Source organism: Parasteatoda tepidariorum, chromosome X1 (assembly GCF_043381705.1).
Source record: "Parasteatoda tepidariorum isolate YZ-2023 chromosome X1, CAS_Ptep_4.0, whole genome shotgun sequence".
Lineage (NCBI taxonomy): Eukaryota > Metazoa > Arthropoda > Arachnida > Araneae > Theridiidae > Parasteatoda > Parasteatoda tepidariorum.
The window spans coordinates 64,824,935-64,848,261 of NC_092214.1; the positions used below are offsets into that span (position 1 = coordinate 64,824,935).

A 23,327-nucleotide genomic window follows, 5' to 3' on the forward strand; every position below is an offset into this window, starting at 1 on the left:
TATATATATATATATATATAGTGATTATTCTTAAATTGTCTAAAAAATACTTTTGTTTATTAATATTTTTTTAAATCTTATTTTTGCTTATTGAGATTCATAAAGTTGCTAAAAAGCATGCAAAATTTTAAACTTTCCGTTTCATGTAACGTGAACTGTTATTTATTCAAGACGTCCTCGGATAGTTAACTCAGAGGCTCTCATGTCTTCTGAGTAGTTTCAAATTATAATCTCTGTTTTAACTGCTAAACTCTACTATTAAACTACTTCTCTGTTTAAAACTACAATTACAGGGTCACCATACTACGTGAATAACATTTTTGGAGCAATGCATTCACAACATGGATTAGTTGATCAGATGAAATAAAATCTCATTTGTGAGTCAGAGATGGTACCACATTTAATGAAAGAAAAAATAAATCCGGATATGTGCTTTGAAATAGATATTTTTTTCGTGAAACATGATACTGCTTTCTGAGAAGTTGTACAAGCTATTAAATAAACCATTTAAGTCTGTTTTTCGAAGGCCTCGTCGTCATGTGAAATGTTGATTTTTTGCGAATAATAGGCTATTTTCATACCTGCTGCGAGTTTGCTACACTTGCTGATGACTATTACGACAAGTTCAGCCTATTTAAAGTCAGCTCAGTCCGTGCTTATTTTAAAAAGGGCGCAAAACGTCAATATGGAGAAAAACCACAGTTTTGTGAAAATGAAAAGCGTTTTGTGGTCTAATTTTTTAATATTTAAAAACTTACTCCAATGCTGCATTACATGGTCTCATAAAAATTTGCAAAAACTGAGAATAAGGCAATGATTTTGATAATTTTCATCTTTGTGGAAAAAATGTCGCCAAACTCGCGATTTTTTAAAAAATGTTTAATAATTTTTGTAATATTTAGGTTATTTGTCCATTCTAAAGCCCAGATAATTCTTCACTGCAAGGTTATGTATATAGTTTAAAATCATCAATTTGCTTCAAGTGTAAGGCACTAAAACTGTGACTTTTTCAATTTCCTTGGTGACAGAGTTACGAAAAACCGTGTTAATTTAAGAAAAATATATTAACCATTTGGCGCAAAATATTTAGTAACATATTTTTCATACTTTTTTATTATTTTGTATTAATTTAGGTCAAAATAAGTGAAAAAATAGTATATTTAGCAATTTAATAATTAACGGTTATGAAACACAGCGTGAAACACTGGTGCCTTTTTCTGTGTTAAAGGTAAAATCTTCCAAAGAATAATTTTTCAAATTTGCTCTTATTTGCAGTTAACTTAGACCTAAGAGAAATAGCTGTTCATCATTTAAATATCATTAATTTGCAAAATTAATTATTGATAAATTTTATGATTGAAAAAAAAAGTAAACTCCTTTTTTTGGATTTTATATTTCTTTTTTTACGCCCACACGGATATTGAGTTTCGTCATTCGGATATCAGAAGGGCAGATTTGCTGACCTCTTAGGGGCACAATAATAAGTGGGCAAACATTACTTTAAAAGTAAGAAGGACAGTTAGAACAATGGAGTGAAGGAAAAAACATCCATGTCTTATCCGGGATTCGAATCTGTTACCTTTTTGACTTGAGGTCAGCTCTCTGACCACCATATAGCCGGTTGGTGTGGATTTTATATTTTAGTACAAATATAATTCTGATAATCCTGCGATTAGACTGCTTTTATTATTAAATAATACCAAAATAAATTTTTGCTTATAACTAGAGCATCAGAAAACAATATATAAAAGGAACACCAGTCTCCCATCTGCGTCAAAGGGTAAATGACTACTTAAAAATTATCTGAAGATTATGTGCAATGTACTTAACAGAATTTGAAACATATTGAAACGAAAAACATTATACCATTTTTAACAGTAAATATATTAATAATTTATAAAACAACTTTTAGAGCGGTATGATAAGTCTGACACAACTAATAACAATTCTTAATTAAACAATTTCAATTACTTGTTTCGAGCCCAAATAATTGAAGCTACTTCCTAACTAAGCTATTTATTCAAACTTAAATTAAAACAAAAGCTACTTATATTTATAATTACTTCTATTATTCAAATTTCTCAACATTAAGTCGCATCGCAGGAAAATTTCTGTTTGTGCTTAGGAGTTAATAAGATTAAACAAATTGAACAACAGTTTAGTTTTCCTGTTATACAAATAAAACGGTTAGTTCATGAAATGACTGAACAAACACGCAAAACATTAGGAAATGAAGAAACTCTGGCACGTAATAAAGTCATCAAGAAGGATGAGTTCTTAAAGTACGCAATATTGCGAAAATTATGTATTAAGAAATAAATGGGTCTAAAATTGTTTTTATATTACTTTTTTTTTACAAGTTAGGAGTTTTGTTATGTTGATAAGTAAATATGTTTTAAAATTAAGTTAACGCAAAATACTACATAGTATAAGAAATTTTTGAATATTTATTAAAGCACATTTATTATATTTGAAGAAAAATACAGATTTATTAAAACATTTATACAAAAAAAACTAAAACTTTACGAGAAGATATTTAATAATAAACTTTTTTTTTAAATTCAAAGATTATAAAGTATATATATAAGAAAGTTACCTATGGAAAGTTTCCTACCTATTTTAGATCATCTTTGACAAACATCAAGCTTTAAATTTGTATACTAGATGAAAGAATTTATATTTATCTCTCTAAAGAAAACTTTGAAATTTGTTTCTTTCCCAATTAGGTAAGTTCAATTTAAAAAACAATTTATCTATAGTCTGGCATTCTTTCACCCATCTGATTGGACTTTTATATCTCAAAACATGTTTTTTCTATTATTTCCTCTTTTTTTTAAATGTGATATCTCAAAATCTGTTAGCCATATTCCTCAGAGAAGATAATTCTGTATGGTAATGATATTTCTGGTAAAAAGCAACCACGATACTTGCTAATAAAACTAAACTATATGGTACTTTAACTATTCATATGATAATTTCTCAGTTCATATGGTAATGGTTTACTAGAAATTCTGGCTTTTGAAATTATAGTTCAGTATTATTATAGCCCACAAAATTATTATAAACCACACATTTAGTGAAAGTAAATTGATCCGAGTAAATGGTTTTTATGCCATTCTCTAAAGTATCATGATATAATTATCAAATTTTACCACATCTACTATGAAATAGCTCTGTGATTTTCAGTTTACCATAAATATTTTTAAAAATATTTTTCACTTCTTTTAAAGAATTACTAGTATATTTAATGTTTTTTTTTTGTATTAAGAGAATTTTAATTTTGTATTAGCATTATAGAAAGCTACACATTTAAAACTTTAATTTTTATAAATTTATTTTAATTTAAACAAGAATTGTATTGCAAAATTTTGAAAAAAAAATTGTATTGCAAAAATTAAAAAAAAATGTAAATTATAAAAATTAAAAAAAAAAACCGTTAAAAAATTAAATCATTTAGTAAAATAGGTAGTTGTACATACCCTGAAAAGAAAATTTTAGCAAAGAATAAAATATTTTCGAAAATTTTCCTGCAGATAAAAGAATACGGTTTTTAAACGTTTCCCAGCTATAAATCTTAAGTAAATACGAAAAACTGCTTATCCATTTGATTCAAATTTACTTCCTATCTGTCTTCAATTTTTAAGTATTAAACATTTTTGAAATTTCGTAAAACAATTCTTATTTTTTTTTCAAATAAAATTGTTCAGAATAACCGAATAGAATGTAACGAATGTTTGAACCAGACTCGAAAAGCATAAAACTGTAGAAAGATGTTCTAGACAAACCAAAAGGGATTTTACTGATGCACGCATCTAAGTACTAAAATCCATGTTTCTTTTCACCTTTCGAATGTTTTGAGCAGTGTTTTGAGAAAATGACTTCTTGCATTATTTATTTGAAAGTATCAAAACTGTTCTTGACTTCAAGAATTGGGTTTACGTCCACAGTTACCCTATGCCCAAACGTAATTGTGACCAAAGGATTTTATATTTGATATAAAAAGATAGATAAAAAACTCACTTGGAAATAGTAGTTTAAAATTCTACATTCAAAAGGTATTGTAGATAAAAAAAAAAGGAAAGGGGATATTTAGAGCTCTTTTCTTTAGTAAATAGTTAAAAAATTAAAATTATTCCGACAAGGCCAAGCTAACACTTTTAATATTGTAAAAGTATTTTTTGAGCTTTTATGTCACTGAAAAGTAAAATACCTATTGATAGTGTAAGTATCCCTTTACCATAGAAAGCATCTCTTACTCCCACATTTCTCCTCTTCCCAATATATAAAGTAGTAGCGAAATAAAAATTACGGTTGTATTACAGTTTGTTTTTTTGTCACTGAAAAGCAAAATACCTATTGATAGTATAAGTATTCCTTTACCATAGAAAGTATCTCTTACTCCCACATTTCTCCTCTTCCCAATACATAAAGTAGTAGCGAAGTAAACATTACGGTTGTATTACGGTTTGTTTTTTTGTCACTGAAAAGCAAAATATCTATTGATAGTGTAAGTATTCCTTTACCATAGAAAGTATCTCTTACTCTCACATTTCTCCTCTTCTCAATATATAAAGTAGTAGCGAAATAAAAATTACGGTTGTATTACGGTTTGTTTTTTTGTGACTGAAAAGCGAAATACCTATTGATAGTGTAAGTATCCCTTTACCATAGAAAGTATCGATTACTACCATATTTCTCCTGTCCACAATGTATAAAGTACCGTCATCTGGGGCTACTTTGTGCAGGATTTCGCAGTTTTTGAACTTTGACATGTAAAAAAACTATGTTAATTCAAACTTTAGTAAAATTTATCGATATTATATTCATAACTGGACTCAGACGAGAGAATTTGATCAATATTGGCATTATTTGTATGTAATATTTACAAATAATAAGTCAAAACATGCCTTGCACAATTGGGGCTACTTTGTGCAGCGCCAGGAATTCAGTTTAATAATCATGTTTTTTAGTAAAATATTGATATAAAATTATTAAAAAGGTTAATTGTTGACATTTTTAATTACAAAAAAATCAAGATATGTAAAGATATTAGTTTGAAAATAATTTTCAGCGTTAAAAAACCATTTTTTATAAAGAATTTTTTTCTTAAAATGAATGTTTATTTCCAAACATTTGAGTTTAAACAAAAGAAAACCATAGAAATTTTTGAACATTGAAATAGATGAAGTTTCAAAAATAATAATTATTACATATTCATTAACATTTATAATATTGATAAATTTGAGCATAACATGCTTGAACGAACATGACAGAACTTGCTCTTCAGTTTCTGTCAAAATCACCTGATGTCTATAAAATATATTTTTATGCGTAAAATTGTTTGATTAATTCATTACAAAAATCTTTGTAGAAGAAAAATTAGAGTTTACCAGCACGTTTTACGTATTTCTTGTGAATTTTATTACATATAGTATTTCTGTGGATTTTGTACTTCCGAGAAGCTTTTGCAATCGACATACCACCAGCAACGTCTTGTAAACATTGTTGCAGCTTTTCTAAAGTGTAATCACGGTAGTTTCTCGTTCCAGGTATTTTTTTATAACGTCTGACCATTTTTCTGTCGAAAAAAAAACGAATAAAACTTTGCACAAAGTAGCCCCACATTGCATTTTTTTTCATTTTCCACTTATTTGTTATTAATTTTCAAATTTTTTTAACGCTAACATGGTATAATTGTTAATTAATATATAAATAAAAAATTTTGCACTTACGACAGTTATTTTATCCACGTCTTTGCATTTCACAGCTAAAGTTTCCACGCACACTTTTCGACGTCCGACGTTTTCGGAAAGTTGTTGACATTGGATAAACAAAACACACTCTGAGATTGTTTTAAAATTCGAAAAAATGTTTGTAGTAATAGAGGAGACTTCTATCTTCAAATTCCACATATTTTTAACTTGAAAAAAACATAATACTGAATGGCAGCACTTGAAAAGTGCCAAATTCGAGTTTGCACAAAGTAGCCCCCGTTGCACAAAGTAGCCCCACATGACGGTAGTAGCAAAGTAAAAATTACGAGTTTTTTTAATTTTTTAACTTTGCTTACATTTAAAAGACTTTTCTTGACTTTAGAATCAGGTTTACGTCCTCAAGTATATTTTCAGCTTTTATGTCACTAAAAAGAAAATACCTATTGATGGCTTAAGTATTCTTTTACAATAGAAAAGTATTCCTTATTCCCATCGCTTTCCTCTCCACAATATATGAAGTGGTGGGGATGTAATAATTAAGGTTATGCTTAATTTCTTAACTTTGCTTATATTTTAAACTTTCCCAGCTCGATTCCCAGGTCTTAGAGGGAAGTTGCCTAAATTATATGTCTCCGAAATCGTACCACCTCTGATATTGAAAGAATCATTGTATAGAGAACACTCTAGCAAATAAATTATTTATTTTTTTTCACGCGAAGATCAATGAAAAAGAATGAAGTCGCTGTGTATCTGCGTTAAGTTTTTATTTAATTTAATCGGTTTTACAAGTTTTCATTGTAATTTTTGAACATCTCGTGTAAGATTATAGCAGAACTACAGTAATGTACAGACAATTTAATACATCATATAATGGTTAAGAAACAGCGGTAGAGCATAACAGAATAATTTGCTTATCTAAATAACTAATGTTTAAGGCTTGGAATATCACTTAGTTAAAAACGATACGTTGTTACCTAAATCATGAGTCAAGTGCATTCCTAAATCATCCCGGTACAATTAAGGAGCAACTTCAACTAGAGAACAAGTCAAGTTGCAAGCTATTTAAACTGTGCTTCACCCAAACTTTAAAAAGATGGCCGAGAATTATTTCTCAACTAACTTTAACAGGTTACCGAATTTCTCATCTCGTGAATAAGGCGTATTATAAGGCTGCAACAATTAAGAATAATGTTTAATGATGATTCAAGCTTTATTTAAGCTGACTTTTTGACAGTCGAAAACCATAATCTATGCGTAAATCAATAAGAAATAAATGAAACTATTTCAGTAAATGTAATGAGTTTTAATAAATTTATGATGAAATTTATTTTCCTAATTCCAAGAAAGGAAAAAGTAATGAAAAACATCCAAGCTAGGGGGAGGAGAGAGGGGGGTGAGAGGGAGAAGGGGAGAGAGAATTTGGGTCCATTATTTTGGAAAATAGGTAAAAAAGCGTTAAATTATTTCTATATGGCTTGATTTTTAAAAAGCTAACTATTTTTTTAAACAGTAAAAGCGTTTTTTTCAACTTTCATGTGACTAATATTTCTATTTATTCCTATCGATGGTGTAAGTAGCCTTTTACGACGCTTTATTTTGCCGTTGAATAATGCACAATTGTGTTCACTAAAGAACGTTTCAGGAAAAGAAAAAGATTTCGGAATGAATTCAGTGAAATGAATTCAGTTTTGATTTCAATAGATAATAACTTCCTTTTATATAGAGTAATAAAATCAATATCAATTTGTCCTAAAAATTAAAAGAAAAAATACACAAACTAAGAGCAACGAGTTGTTTATGATTGTGAAAAATTAATTGCCTAAAATTATAGTTTTAAAAACTAATCGAAGTTTTTCAAACTTTATATTCTTTAAAAGAAATTCTTATAGGTTTTTACCATTTTCAGAAGAAAAATTACTTTTATAGTTTTTTCAGTGACTATAGTTTTTTCAGTGAGTATATTACTTAGAACTTTAAAATAATTAATAGCACTACATTTTGTTAGGTGAACATATTTTGCTTAAAAAAAATTTCTTTAAAAAATTAAGATGGAGAAGTGATATAACCTTTAAAATACTGTTTGAACATAAGCTATAAATAATTTAAAACACATAATACACTATTTTTATATAATTTTTAAAATTTTTAAAATAATTAGTTATGCAAAATTTTTTAATTTTAAAGTGGTGACTGTTGATAGTGCCTCAGAGGAGACATCAGAGTGCAAAGGGTATGTATCTATATGTTGCTAAAATTTAAATATATTGTATTGTATTAGTATTTATACATTATGGAATTTTAATGATTTAATTTGAATGTTTTCTGAAATTTTATTAAAATTTGTCTAAAATGTGATACAATTATTATCATTCGTTGCATAGGTTTTCTTAAAAATTATTTTATTGCTGCCATTGGAGGACCTTTGGTTCCATATTCTTACTTTTACACACATAATGATAATAAAAGAATTATTTTAATGTTGTTTAAAATAATTTAAAACATATTATTATTATCGAGTATGATTAATCTAATAATAGATTTTTAATATTTCTGAGTCAGTTTTTTTAAGAGTCTGGGTGGGTTGTATTACTTGACATATTTTCAAGAAATGTTCGTTATTTAAAACTGTTAGATGCATAATTTTTTTTATTTTTGCGAAATTTTTTTATCGAAGTTTTGGGGGTTAAAACTTCAAATCATCTGAAATTTTTTAAAAAAAACCCATCAATTTGCTAGAGGTAATACTTTTTGTGAAACAAATGCGTCAAGACATTGATTGTTTTTTATGTTCTACTACGTTCACACAAACCATTAAGACATACCCAAAAATATCATGTCCGAACGAAATATCATAAGATAAGCTTGAGATTGAAAGTTTTTTTTAAAATAATTTTTAGACATAATTCTTCCAATAAATTTCTATGCATATGACTTCCTGAATTTTTTTTTAAATTGCCTAAAAGTCACCATTAAGACATACCCAAAAATATCATGTTCAAACGAAATATCACAAGAAAAGCTTGAGATTGAAAGTTTTTTTTAAAATACTTTTTAGACATAATTCTTCCAATACATTTCTATGCATATAACTCCCTGAATTTTTTTTTAAATTGCCTAAAAGTCACTCAGCTTGCTTGCCTGAAATTTTTTCTTAAACTTATTTAAAATCCTTATTACAACATTTCAGTTATTTAAGTTGAATTCGTAAACTATATATATTTGAAGGTGCAAAATAATATTTTTGAATACGTTTGATTATTTAATTCACCAAGATGTATCATTTAAAGTTTGTTGCAGGTTTTTATGTGACTCTCTCGGACCAGGGAATTTTTCTATTATTTTAGGAAATAATATTGAATTTTTAGTCCTGCGCCTGCAACACTGTTTACTCCTACCTCTCTGGTGGATTGATTGAATGCTTGGAAGATCTGATTCATTTGATGTTCTTACAATAGATCTAAAATTCTAAACTGAACTGTGTAAAAATTTTTGCTGTCGTTATCCTATACAGCTCACTGTAGAAAATTACGGTATAAAGTAACGGTGCTTTAAGGATATCATCCGTGAAATCCTTTTTTACTGTAAAATATTATGTCTTAATTTTTACAGTAATGTTTTTCAAGAGTGATTTTACGGTAATTATTACTGTAAAAATCATTGTTTATTATTTTTTTTTGTTTCGTAAAATATTTGGGTAAAAAGAACCGGCAAAGAGTGCCGGTAATTTTTACCGTAATTTTTCACAATGTGTTTTTATAATACATGAAAACATTTTTTAAATATAATACTATTAGAAGAACTGTAAGCCTAATTTTTTCCTCTAGAACTTAGCAGACCCTGTATAAAAATTTCATATTTTCTGAGCCAGAAGATTGACTTAACAATCAGCATCGTAAAAGTGAGTTCCCTTTATTTTTCTCTTAATAAGTATCTTATAAAGAGTTAAATAAGTACCTTATAAAGAGTTAAATAAGTACCTTATAAAGACGATTTTTAGTTTTTAAGAATTTGTGATTTAAAATGCTTAGTTTTTAGAGAATTACTCAACACTAAATTAATATATTATCTGTATTATTATATTAGATAAATACTTATATATGAGTATTCATTTTCTTATATATTAATTAAAAAAATTTCTATGGTTAGTTACGTTAAAGAAAAAAAGCATTACTCATGTAGGTATAATATGTTGTAAAAATATTAATCATTTATAACGTACACTTTAATTAAGTGTACTAGATCTAAAAAATTAATTTTTTTAAAGCTCTGCCTTTAAAAGAAAAAATATATTCTTAGGATTCAAATAATATATAAATACAAAAATCTCAAACGCGAAAAATCCTTTAAAATTTTTATTTTGACGAAAAGACCACACTTTCTGGATCTAAAAAATTACTTCAAAACTCTGCTATAAAATAAAAAATATTTTAAGGATTCGAATAATATATAAACACAAAAATCTTAAACGAGAAAAATCATTTAAAGTTTTGATTTTGATGAAAAAACCACTGAAGTTTTACCTAGTTTTTCAAAATTATATATATAAAAAAAAATTGCAGATATCTAGATTAAATACTTTGAAATTGTTTTAAGTTTTTAAGTGAGTAATAAAAACATTTTCGATATTAAAGTATTTTTTAGGTATTTTTTAAAAAGGAAATCGTGGATGAAAATTGAACTTTTTACTTCTATAATCCCGAAAGATATGGGTTTGTTTATTACCTACTTTACTTCAATAGATAATCTAAGAAAATGTTCTTCAATGGGGCAATATTTGAGAGAAACAAAAGAGAAAATAATAGAAAACATTTTTCAACTTATAGTATAATAAGGAGAGAGAGGCATTTTTTAAAAAAAGTTTTGAAACATTGAAAATATATTTAAGCTTTGTTTTTTTATATACATAAAGTTATATTTGCTTTTCTAACAATTAAAAAACAAAGTATATTTTGGGAAAATAAATGCTAATCTTTACTAAGAGAAATATTTTGTTAAACTATTATAAAGGAATAATATTTTGCATGACAAATAAATTAAAATAAATCAGTAGGTACTAGACTCTTGTGGAAAAAATTGTAAGTATAAGAGTTTAAACATAAAATGACGGTTTATTAAATGTAAAAGTAGAACTGTTAGAAGAAAAAAAAATGAAAAAACTCACTTTCTATCGGCAAGATCTTTTGTTAAAGCTGCAAATAGGCTTTCTTTAACCCGATAAATAGTTTAAAAAGTTTTTTGGAAAGCAATTTGGAGCGCTTAACGTAATGCGCGCTTTTGTATCGATGCTTTGCAGAATGTGAGATGGTATATTAGAAAGTGTAGAGCGTTGTCGCCAAATAACAGATAAGACGCCAAAACGTCAGTAATCGCCAAAAAAATTTCGTTTTATCGTGGAAAAGATTCATTAGTGTTGCGTAATGCCTATTTTTTTATTTTTATTTATTTAGTTTAAGGTAGACTAACGATATCATTTATTCGTTTGATGGATTTTATTTCACATTTATTTATAGCAAAATTGTCATTATTGTAACAAATGGCAAAAAGAAAAATGATTTTGAAACGAATAAGAAATAATTTAAATTTTTATAGAAGTTAAGAAAATAAGAGAGATTAAACGTAAAAAACCCCATTACGCGAAATAATTCTGTAAAAGCATCAATTGTCGAAGATCTGTCTTGATGAATCAGGGCAGAGATTTTAAAATAAAAGGTGGTAGCTAAAGTAGGATAGATTTATTCCTACATACAGGGTGTTTTGTAATTACTGCCCTTCGTATATATTTTTAGAATGCTTTTAAAAATAAAGTAAAAGAGCATGCACATTACTGGTCGCAAATTAATATTTAAGCAATAGCAAGAAAGAAAAAAAAACTTTTTCGTATGCTAACGAATTACTACTGAAGGAGGCGGGACTGAAAAATCGAGACCTATTTGATTGTCAGATGAGAAAGGATTTAAAAGGAAATTATTCAAAACATATTAAATTTTACTCAGATAATTAAACTGTTTTTTATTGTTTTCTTTTCTCCATCCTGATTAATGAGTCGCACGATTTCGATATCGTTATTGTTTCGTCCTCGTTTATATAATAAAATTTTTCTGCGCAAAATGGAATTACGTTTCTGATTTAAATTTTCTTAATGATTTTAAAAATTCATATAAAGAGTTGTATTTATAAGACGTCTAGTATCAATTCTTTCAGAAATAGACAATTCTTGAATCATCTTTGTTACCACTTTTATGTATATTTTTAAAAAAAACTGTCCTATTTTGCAGGACAACTAACACCCAAGATACAGTAAAGATTTAAGGAAAGAAAAAGTTTTTAACATCACAAATGTGTAACAGTTGAAAAATAAGTTAACTCGTAGAAAAATTAAACAGTTAAAAATTAAGTGGCACTGTTAAAAACAGTTAAAAAATAACATTTAAACCGTTAAAAATTATCAGTTGAGTAACAAAGACGCAGTTGAAAATAACAATGACAAAGTTAAAACAGTTAAGCAAAATAGTTAAGTTAAATGAGAGTTAACTATAATTCAAATTTAACTGTTGAAATATAATCGAGGATTCTTAGACTTTTATTGAATGATAGATCGATTTATTTCTTCATAAAATTAACTGTCATTTCTCAACTTAATATTGCATTTACTAAAAAAAAAAAAAAAAATTATGACTTATCCAAACTTTTATTTTTCATTTCTTTCTCTAATAAGGGTATTTGAGACACTCATTGTTTCTCAAAATTTTAATCGCATAATTAATTAATTTTTGCGCATTTAATTAGTACAATCATTTATAATAATACTATCATTCATAATAATGTACAGTTTAACTGTTAAATATAATAGGTAGGATCTTAACATTTTGTTGAATGATAGCCCGAGTTAATCCTTCATGAAATTAGCACTCGTTTCTCAATTTAATTTTGCATTTATTATTGCATTTTATGACCTTTTCAATTTTTGTTTTTTATTTTTCTTTCTTTAATAAGGAGGATACAGATTTGGGATATTTGAGACACTTATTGTGCTTAAAATTTTAATCGCATTATTAACGCGTTTAATTAGTGCTATAATTTATAACAATTCAATCATTTATAATAATTTAACTGTTAAATATAATAGGGGAATCTTTTTTCTTGAATGATAGCCCAAGATAATCCATAATAAAATTAATACTCATTTCTGAATTTAATATTACAATTACGATAGCATTTTTATGACCTATGCGATCCTTATATTTCATTTTTTCTCTAATAATGAAGATAGGGATATGGAATATTTGAGACACTCATTGTATCTCAGATTTTAATTGCATTATTAATTAGTTTTTACACGTTTAAGTAGTACTATCATTTATAATAATACTATCGTATATAATAATACCATCTATTATAATAACGCTATCATTTATAACAATGTATAATTTAATTATTAAAATAAGATAGAGGAGCCTTAGTTATGTTGAATGATAGCCTGATTTAATCTTTCATAAAATTAATACTCATTTTTCAATTTAATATTTCATATATTAAAATAAATAACATTTTTCTGATCTACCCAATCTTTATTTGCATTTTTTCTCCAATAGAGAAGACAAGGATTTGAGATATTTGAAAAACTCATTGTATGTCAAATTTTAATCGCATTATTAATTAGTTTTTACACGCTTAATTATTACTATCAATCATACTTCACTACACATTAGGTGTAGCGAGAGAGTGAATTTTTGAAATTTGTTTACTAATAGCAAACAAAACTTCTCAAATCGAATGTCTTAAAATATTTCGAATTCATTTTGAGTAGATTTACAGATGCATTTGATTTGAATCTTAAGATCGTACTCGAAAAATTCTAATTTCTGCTTAATCCTAATTCGTTTTTTTTAAAATCATTTTTAGCATCACTAAAGCAAAGAAAAAAAATCAGCAATATGCAATAGAAAATAGGTTACCAAATCTCTAAACTTTAGAGATATTGTGAATAAAGATTTGCCTTTAATGGTAAAGGAAGAGGTTGAAAGCTCAGTTACGACTATAACAGAGGTCACAATGAAAGCATGTGATAAAGTATCAAGAAAAGGACAAGCGAGAGGCAATAAGCGAAAGATTTTATTCAATAACATTTTCGTTATGCTTTAAATTTCAATAGTTTGAATAAGTTCGATTTTGTTCCTTTTTATCTATAGAAATAAGAGTTTGTGTGTTCTTCTTATAACCCTAGGGCAATTTGTATTAGTGTCTTGAAATTCGGACAGCGGGTGCAAGGGGCAATTTTAAAAAAGATTCTTACAATCGTTCAAAAATTTCAATTCGTCCATCCAGGAAGGAAGCGTGAAAAAAAAATGTTCCCATAGGTTTATCATCACACATATCATCATGATAAACCTAAGATTGAAAAAGATATGGAGTTGAAGTTGTAGAGACAAGGCTTCTGAAGGAGACTGGACACCTTTGAACAATTTTTTGAAAAATCCCTTATTTTCATAATTAATTAATAATTTTAAATAATTAATAATTTTAAGTAATTAATAATTTTAAATAATTAATAATTTTCAATAATTAATAATTTTAATCAATAATTAATAATAATTAATAATTTTCATAATTGTACTGCGCAAATTAAAAGACGATTTTTTTTAATAATTTAAAAGATAACACCAGCTTATTGAATCCCAAACTAGTTACAATGAGAGTTTATTACACGCTCATTAAAACTTTTTTCATATTTGTTTGATTATGTCAAGTTAGCATAGACAAAATCATCATACCGCATTAGCAATTTGAATACTATCTGAAACCACGTGTTATTTTGCTTATTGTTACGATTTTTAACGTTTCTCCATAAATCTAAATAAAGTAAATTAAAAGGTAATAGTATCAATGTGTTGGTTCATCGAGATAAATGCGTGATGATTAATCTGGACTAGCATGTATTGGCAGTGATCAACATTATCAATTCATTTTTGATGCCAAAGTATACTAAATATAAAATAATTTTTTTGTTAAGTTTAACTTTTTAAAATCATATAATGTAAATATACCGAGAGCAATAATGTAAAATTTTTAAATAATCCTAATTAAATGGATTAACTAATTATGATTGCTTAGTGCAGATTTATTTATCATTTATGATATTTTTACCTATTACTATTTTTACCCCAAACGAAGTACGAGTATTCAGCTATATTATGAATAATATTTTTTTTATAAACTTTATAAAAAATACCTTTTGTCTAATTTTTATCTGTCATAAAATTAAATTGTAAATTTTCGAAATGAAAGAAACAAATTTTTCAGCATGGTGAGCGTTCTTCTTTACTATACATTAAAGAAATTAGTATGATATATTTCCTAATTGTATTTTTTTTAAAGCGAAGTTTCTGTAAGTTATATTTTGAAATTATGTTTTATTTCAAAATTCATCACGTAATTTTCAACAAATGCAAAACGCTTATACATTTTGTTTATACGTTTCAAATGCTTATGGGTTTCATACGTTACATGCTTTGGTATTCGAGCTTAAGAATCTATAATTCATTTCTTGATCTTTAAATAAACAATAGTGTAAAATGGTTGAGTGTACCACAAAAAAAAAAGAAAAAAAAAAAAAATCTGAGANAAAAAAAAAAAAAAAAAAAAAAAAAAAAAAAAAAAAAAAAGAAAAGCGGACTACCTTAAATAACTTTTGATCACTCGGATCTTCACGTTCTAGGAATCATTCTCAACGGTGCAAGGGGGTGACCTCAAATATGCTACCTAATTAGTGCAGACGATATTTTAAGTTACGAAATCAGACACAAAATCGCAATTCCTCTTAATTAACATACTCTTTTTTTCAACAAATTCGGATTTTTAATTTCCAAAGTATGCGAGAGGGGGGGGGGTAGCTGCAATCTGAAAAGTATGGTCTTCTTAGTATGATCAGGAGAGCGATCTAAAGTTTATACTCCTTAATGTTAATTTTACTTTTTTCGTATTTCGCCATATTTTGAGAACTCATTGAGCACATTGAAAATTTTTTGAATGCAATTATATAATTCGCTTATCCAAAAATAATTTCATAATATTATTTTATTTAATAGTAACAGAAAAAATTTTGGATTTCATAATATTTTTTCATTTAATAGATATACAATTTTTTAAGTCATTTTAAAGTATGCAACTTTACATGGCAAAATACAAATTTTGAGTTAAATAATCTTAACAGTTCCCAGGAAATCAAATTTTAAATAAGCGATTTCTTTAAAATTCGATTTCTCAGAAACTATTCAACTGATTTTGCCACGTAAAATTACATACTTTAAAATGACGCATAGAATTGTATACCTTACAATTCAAAATTTGTCAAATTTGTTATTGAAAAAATGTTTTTCAATAAATAATAAAAAATGATAAATATTTACAAAAAAATTATTTTTTTGCATAGAATTATCTTTGGGTAAGCGAATTCTGTAATCGTGTGAAAATTTTTTAAAATTAATTTGCTTAAAAAGTTCTCGAGATATGGTGAAATACGAAAAAAGTAAAATTAACATTAGGGAGTCTAAACTTTTGATCGCTCTCCTGACCAAACTATGGGGACCATATTTTCCAGATTGCGTCTACCACTATATTTTAGGGGACAGAAATCAGATCCCATCGAAAAATGATTAATAAAATATCGTCTGCACCAAGTAATTAGCATATTTCAGGTCACCTCTTCCATCCATTAAGATTGAGTCCTAAGACGTAAAAATCCGATAATTAGATCAAAAGTTATTCAGGGGGGTTCTTTTTTTTTTTTTTTTTTGGCGCTCTGTTCATTAATCGAATCATTTTGGGGATGATACAGACACACTCAGCGTAAATAATTCCCTCACAACCCTCGCTTTGCGTGGGGGAATTATTTACGCCCTTATTATTATTTATTTATTTCTAAAACAGATTAGATACAATAATAAATAAAAGTATGCTACATGGATATGACATTAAAATATTGTATTTTGTATTTTTATTTAAAAAAATTTGCCTTACTATCAAATAAGTTTAATGAATTTTGTAATGAAATTAATTTTATATTATTTACGTTGTTTTGCATTGAATTCTCATCTAAACTCATCAGTTAAAAAACTAATTAAGATAATTTTAATATAAATAATTTCGTAAGAAGGATTTAAATTACGAATAATTTCTTAAGAAGGATTTAAATTATGAATAATTTCTTAATAATAATTTAAAATATGAATTAAAACTGGGTGCAATTAAAGTTTTAAAAATTACATTTGTAATATTGATTTCACGAAATTTTAATGAAAAAAGGTGTTCCGCAATCACTACCCTAAACATATATCTTTAGAATTTTTGTCAAAAATGAGGTTAAAAAGGCATACATATTAAGTGTAGCAAATTTTAATTAAGCAAAGAAAAAAAATGAAAAGCTTTGTTGAAATCTGTTAATTTGTTAATGAAGAAGGCAAGATAAAAGCATCAAAGCAGTTTTTATTGCCCAATGAAACTTGGAGTTAATAATCGCATTTAAACTCCTTTTTTTCTCCCATAATCAAATAGGTTTTGGTGTTTTACGCTTCGTTTTCTTCAGTAATGATTTGCTAGATTTCGATAGTGTTATTGTTTTCGGCTCAAATATTAATAACCACCCTTTAATTTGGATATATTTTGACTCCATTTTTGACAAGGAGTTTAAAAATATGCATAATATAACAGGGCATCATAGATGACCTATTATTTATAGGTTATTACTTACAACTGACCCTATAAAGGTGCCGAAAGTCTTTTGATGATGTTTAAAAATTCTGTTAAATAAGATATCTTTACTCATACTGACACAAAAACTTGTAATTTTTAAAAAAAATATTTGATTAATAAGACCATGCTCTGAGAACAAAAAAGTACACGAGAAAAATCAAAAATTTTAGGAAAAAGAGAAAAGTTAAAAAAGGGTCTACATTTTAGCTAATGTTTTCGAAAAGATCATGTGAATGAGAATGCATAAATGAGAAAAAAAATAAATGCTTGAAAGATGTAAAAAGAAAAGAAAAAGAAAATACATAGGATAAAGTTAAAGTGAACAGTTGCAAGTGGCAGCAGCTAATAAAGTTAATGTGGACGGAATCTTAAGAAAAGAAAAAAATGTGTGGATCATGGGTTGGAACATACGATTTTTGATTTAAACTCGTTCTCCCAAAAAGAATAAAAAAGAAGAAAAATTTTGTTTACTAGTTGTCAAAATGCTCAACTTTGTAATTATTCTAAAAGAAAAAAAAACATAGCTTTGCTTATCAATAGCAAAAATACTCGACGAAAAAGCCCAACTTTTATATTGTACAATTTCTATAAAAGATAAGATTGTCTTGACTTTATTATTATACATTCTCTGAAATTTTTAATTTATAGTAGCGAGTTTATTAATAGAACCTAACACATATTTTAGAAAACAACAGTTTATTCGGAATATCAATATATTTTGTTTTTTAATATTTAACATCCATCAATTGTATAAAACAATCATTATTTGATGGGTACTTAGCATTATTCCTAAATCTTTTGATGAAATTCATATCCTCAAACAATTTATGATAGTAATTTCTTCAATTTGATTAAATGTTCACTATGAGTATTTTTCTGGAAATGGTTTTGTGTCCAATGCAGAACATTTCGTATAATAGTGAGTAACTATTTCAATAGTATAGTATAACTTGATAAGTAAATATAAACATATCTAATTTATTCCTATCGTTCCTATTTATTGATAAACGAGAGACAATATTTGTTTAAAATGTTTTGGAGTTGATGGGAAGTTACTGTCAAGTATCTTCTGGAAAAATTGATGTCTTTCAGACAGTGAAGTCTTGAAAAGACTTGATGAACTTATAAAAAATTCACCATGTTTTTGTTTGTTTTGTTGATGTTTAGTTATAACTATGGTAGTTATATGGATCCTTTTTTATAATTCAATGCCACTAGCATTTGATACATGTCTGAAAGATATTTTTCTTTGTAAATGCTAGAGTCCATACTGATGTTTCTTATTAAAATGAATATCAACATAAATATAAATTTATATAATGTTTTATAAGAAAAACTAGTACTTAAAATATTAGAAGGAAACTGAAAATATAGCTGTCTGTAACATAAAACCCAAATGTTTCTTTTAGAATTATTTTTCAGGAATGAAAAATTCTGCTGCCGTACTTTAAACTTCAAAATATCTAATTTATTCTCATCTCCATTATTTGTTGATAATCGTTAATATTTAAATTTTCCTGCAGTCAAATAGAGATAATATTTGTTTAAAATATGTTGGAGATGCTACTGTTACGTACCTGATGAAAAAAAATGGCATCTTTTTCGTATAAAGATTTTAATTAAGTTTTTGAACGACACCTATTTCATTTGACGGAATGTAGAGTCACAAGGAGCTTAATACTTTAAAGTGAACTTAAGAAATTTTTTCAGTTAAAAAAATTGTTGAGTATAAAGCAAAGAAAAAATTATTAGACATGCATTATGTGTAGAAGCGAGTTGGTTGGTTGCTTGTTTAACGAAATAATAATATTCTTCAAGATTGAAGGAAAGATCTTGTTTACTCAAAATATCATTAAATTCTCTCTTGAAAAAGTACAAAAGGACATGGCTTTAGGGTACAAATGATATAAAGAAGTTTAATTTAATTATAATTTGGTAATTTAATATTTCGAGCATTGAACCCCTGGGAAAATTTGTGCAGAAATTTCCTTGCCACACTGCATCAACATGAATAAACCTGTTTTTTGATGATAGAAAGTGCGCAGCTTGTTTCTTGCAATAATTATGTAAACAGCTTATTTCTTGTAGAAAGGGATGACTAACACGTAGACTTAGAGAGACTTAGAGACTTTGGGTTGAATTTGATTACTTAGTCCTTTAATATCATAAATTAAAATAGTACAGTTTTATAGCAAAAACACAGGATGCGATTGTGTGGTGAAAAACTCGAAGTAAAAAAGCTATTCTAAAACTTCAAGGAGAAAGAGTAAAGTGGGGCTCGAAACTAAGGCTGATGTAAAAACAAAAGTGAAAAGAAAACCAGGAAAATAGGAGAAGAAAAAGGGGGAATGACAGTATAGGTCCTCTTAGCTTTGTTGAGACCATATTTATTTAAAGAAGATAAACACTTTGGGGAAGGAGAGAGTGAATAAGAAATCTAATATTTCGGATAAAGTGGAACAATATCTTGTCACTTTTAATCAAAATCTGTGAAATTTTACTTTATTGTACATAAATTTGCTACTACATTTAATCACAGTTTTCATTGTTAATATTTGTTTATCATATATAAACACATCAACGACATTTTTCATGTCATATGAACTTTATTTTTTACATAAGCTTTGCTTTAAATTGCTGTCTATCGACATTATATATGTCTTTTATTCATTGTGTTCATATAAAAAATGTTTGGTTTAAATTACCGGAACATAATAAAATTTAAATGTTTCTTGCTCTATGGAAAACTGAAAATCTCGGTTAATTTTAATGAAGCGATTTGTTAATTACTTTAATTAAAATTAACAATAAAATATGGTTTTATAATCTGTGATAAAATTTGGTAAATGTGAATTTTTTTTTAAAATTATTATGATGATTCCTCAAAGCAAGGAATAAAAATCATTTATTCGGTTAAATTAACTTTCCAGATTGTATTCGTATTCCCTTTTATTTTTTCATAAGTGTGCGATAATAAGAACTATAATTTAGAAAACCAGAATTTCTGGTGAATTGTTACCATATGAACGGAATAATTACCAAATGAATGGTTTAAATACCGTATATTTTAGTTATTACCAGAATTATAGCTTTGTTTAACCAGATATGTCATTACTATGCAGTACGATAATTTTACCAGAATTTTTTTATTGCGTGGATATAATATTTTAGTGAAATTTAAAATTGAGAAATAAATAATTATAACTATCAAATAAATCTCGTATTAGTAAGTAGAAGGAAAACAAATATAAAATTTTTTATTTGTTGCTCTATCTTTGAAATTTAAAAATTATAATATTCTTTCATTAATACTAATAATAATTGCATATGCAATTTAATAAATATGTAAAACTATCTAAATATTCTTTAATAAATATGGATTCGTTTGTTAATCAGAGGCAAAAACTGAAATTTTCTGGAGTTATTCGAATATAGTTTCTTCAAAATTCACTCATTAATAATTCTATTAGCTGTTTAATAGGTATAAAAATTTATCTTTTTAATCCTTTTTTGGAATTAAAACTATTTAATTTTGCTAATTTCAAAAGTTTTAATTTAATATTTAAATCAAATAGCTAGAGACTGTTTTTTACTATATGTTATTCAAAATTTAAATATTATTAGGCAATTTTTAACGCTCTTTTTTATGAAACGAGTTAGATATTTGTGAACTTAAAACTATTTATCATTACTCACCAGGTATAAAGCGATCTATTTTGATTATTGATAATTATGTAGTTTGAATAAAAAGTAAAACAATATATTTGATTAACATTGAGGACTATAACTCAAGTAAAATTGAATTCAGTTAAAATGCAGTATATGAATAAAAGATGAGCTTGAAAACAATATTTATAAGCATGACTGGAATAAATATAATTCTCTGTCAAGAGCTCGCTAATGGCCTCATAATTTAAGTTATGGCTAATCCGGGATTCGTGCGCCTGCGATTATATATGCTTTACGAATGAAGCATTCGTAACTTATTGCTGTAGGCAGAATTTCTAACACACATTAGTCAATTCATATGGATATTTAACTAAATAAGAGAAATCACGGTCTCTTTACAATTAATATTGAATAGTACACTAAACATTAGAATAAAGCGAATAATTACTTTATATATTCTTGAACTTTATATAACATTTACTTATTATTCATTAAATATTTCACGATTTTAGGAATTTAAGTTTCATATTATTTCAAATGTGATACTATTCATATTTATAAATAAGAGGTATTTATTTTATATTATATTATTTTATATTTGAAGGGGCTTGAGTTCTCCTAGTGATACGCTTTACTTTTTTGAATGTGATATTTTTTCACCAAACTGCTTCTTAGCATTATTTTCTAACATGTAGTGTAGTTTATAGGTTTTCGGAATCACCACAGCACAATACACAGAAATATTTTATTGTCTACATGGAAATCATAAATGATGCTTTCCTGAACAATTTAAAAACGTGGCTTATCATTATTTTTCTCAAAGCCTTCAATTTGATTTAAGAGCTTAAAAATCAGTAGTTTTCTGCAGTTCTAGTTAAGTTTCGAAGTTTCTGTAATGAAAGTGAGGATCATGCTCGATGCAATAAGGACAAATTTAAATACACTAATGTCCGTGTAATAAACTGATAGAAAGTGACATTTCGCATATTATTTAATAATGAACATATCAAATACCTAAAATGGACCATTTGCAGTTATTTGCTATTTTATACTGTCTTTCAACAATATAATTTTATAACTTATTATGAATAAACCTTTGTTCTTACTTACAAGTGAATCTTTTGTTATATGTTCAGCGAGTTTTGGAATTTTGTTAATGAATTTTTTGATCCAGAAAACAAGTTACGATAGATGAGAAGGCGCTCTTAGAAATAAAACTAACTTTTTTTGGTATTTCTGCCGTCTTTGTGCTGCTGTGTTTCCTTATTTTTGGTTATCGTTTCGTCACTAATTGACGCGATTTTTGTAACAGGATTTATCACGTGAATTTTTGACGAAACGTGAAATCTTAAATATTTGACGGAATTTTTTCCTCTCTCATGCGTCCTCTCAGAGCACAGTGAGTTTTGACGAAACATTAAATCTCAAATATTTGACATAATTGTTTCCTCTCTCATGTGTCATCTCAGAGCACTTTAGGAGTTTCCAAGCATATTTGATTTGATTTGAAAACTGTTTGCAACCGCATGGCAGGATGGTTTTGGGTTTTGTGTACTCTCTAGATAAGCAGGTTTTCCTTGTTCAATTCATAGCTATGATCGGGTTTCATTCATATTCTTTTTTTATTTAATGCTGTATTTCCTTATAAATCTTGTTAATTCAAAAATAGCATGAAGCCTTATAAAGCAACGTAAGTAATGTCTTGTGATAAAAATGAAATTGATTAAAAAGGCTGTTTAAACTCACAACTAGGACTGGGCGATATTAGAAATTATATATCGTGATGCATCGTCAGTTTTAAATCGCGATATAGCGTTGTATCGCGATATAGTATTTTTAAATTTCAGTTACTTGTAAGGCTGCAGATTTCTAAACTTCATACTCAGATTGATTTAAATCAATTTATAAATTTGAAGATAGATATGTTTAGCTTAAGAAAGATATTAAATAAATTGACTACAATGTACAAATCTTACTTAAAATATTTATTGAAATGTTTGTTTAGAAATTCATAATACGCGTAAAACAAAGTGTTAAAAACTTTTTTTAAAGCGTTTTTTCCAAATTAATATTTTCTTGCACTATTATGCATAAATAATTACATAATTATTAAGTTCGATCGTAATGTTCAATTTCTAAATGAAACGTTAAAAATTATTTGTATGTTTAAAACAAAGTGCTAAATAAATTTTAGAA

At 26.7% G+C, this 23,327-nt stretch overlaps 1 protein-coding gene across 2 annotated transcripts in view; it reads right to left on the reverse strand.

Moving 5' to 3' along the window:
* Positions 1 to 11,035, reverse strand: part of LOC107452606 (uncharacterized) — a 38,143-nt gene extending 27,108 nt beyond the window's left edge. Inside the window, exon 1 of one of the 2 annotated variants that reach the window (XM_071187580.1) lies at positions 10,876 to 11,035. The gene's annotated coding sequence lies outside the window, so the exon portion shown is untranslated. The remainder of the gene's footprint in view (positions 1 to 10,875) is intronic. The other variant, XM_016069133.3, reaches the window with a different exon arrangement.
* Positions 11,036 to 23,327: the final 12,292 nt, after the last annotated feature.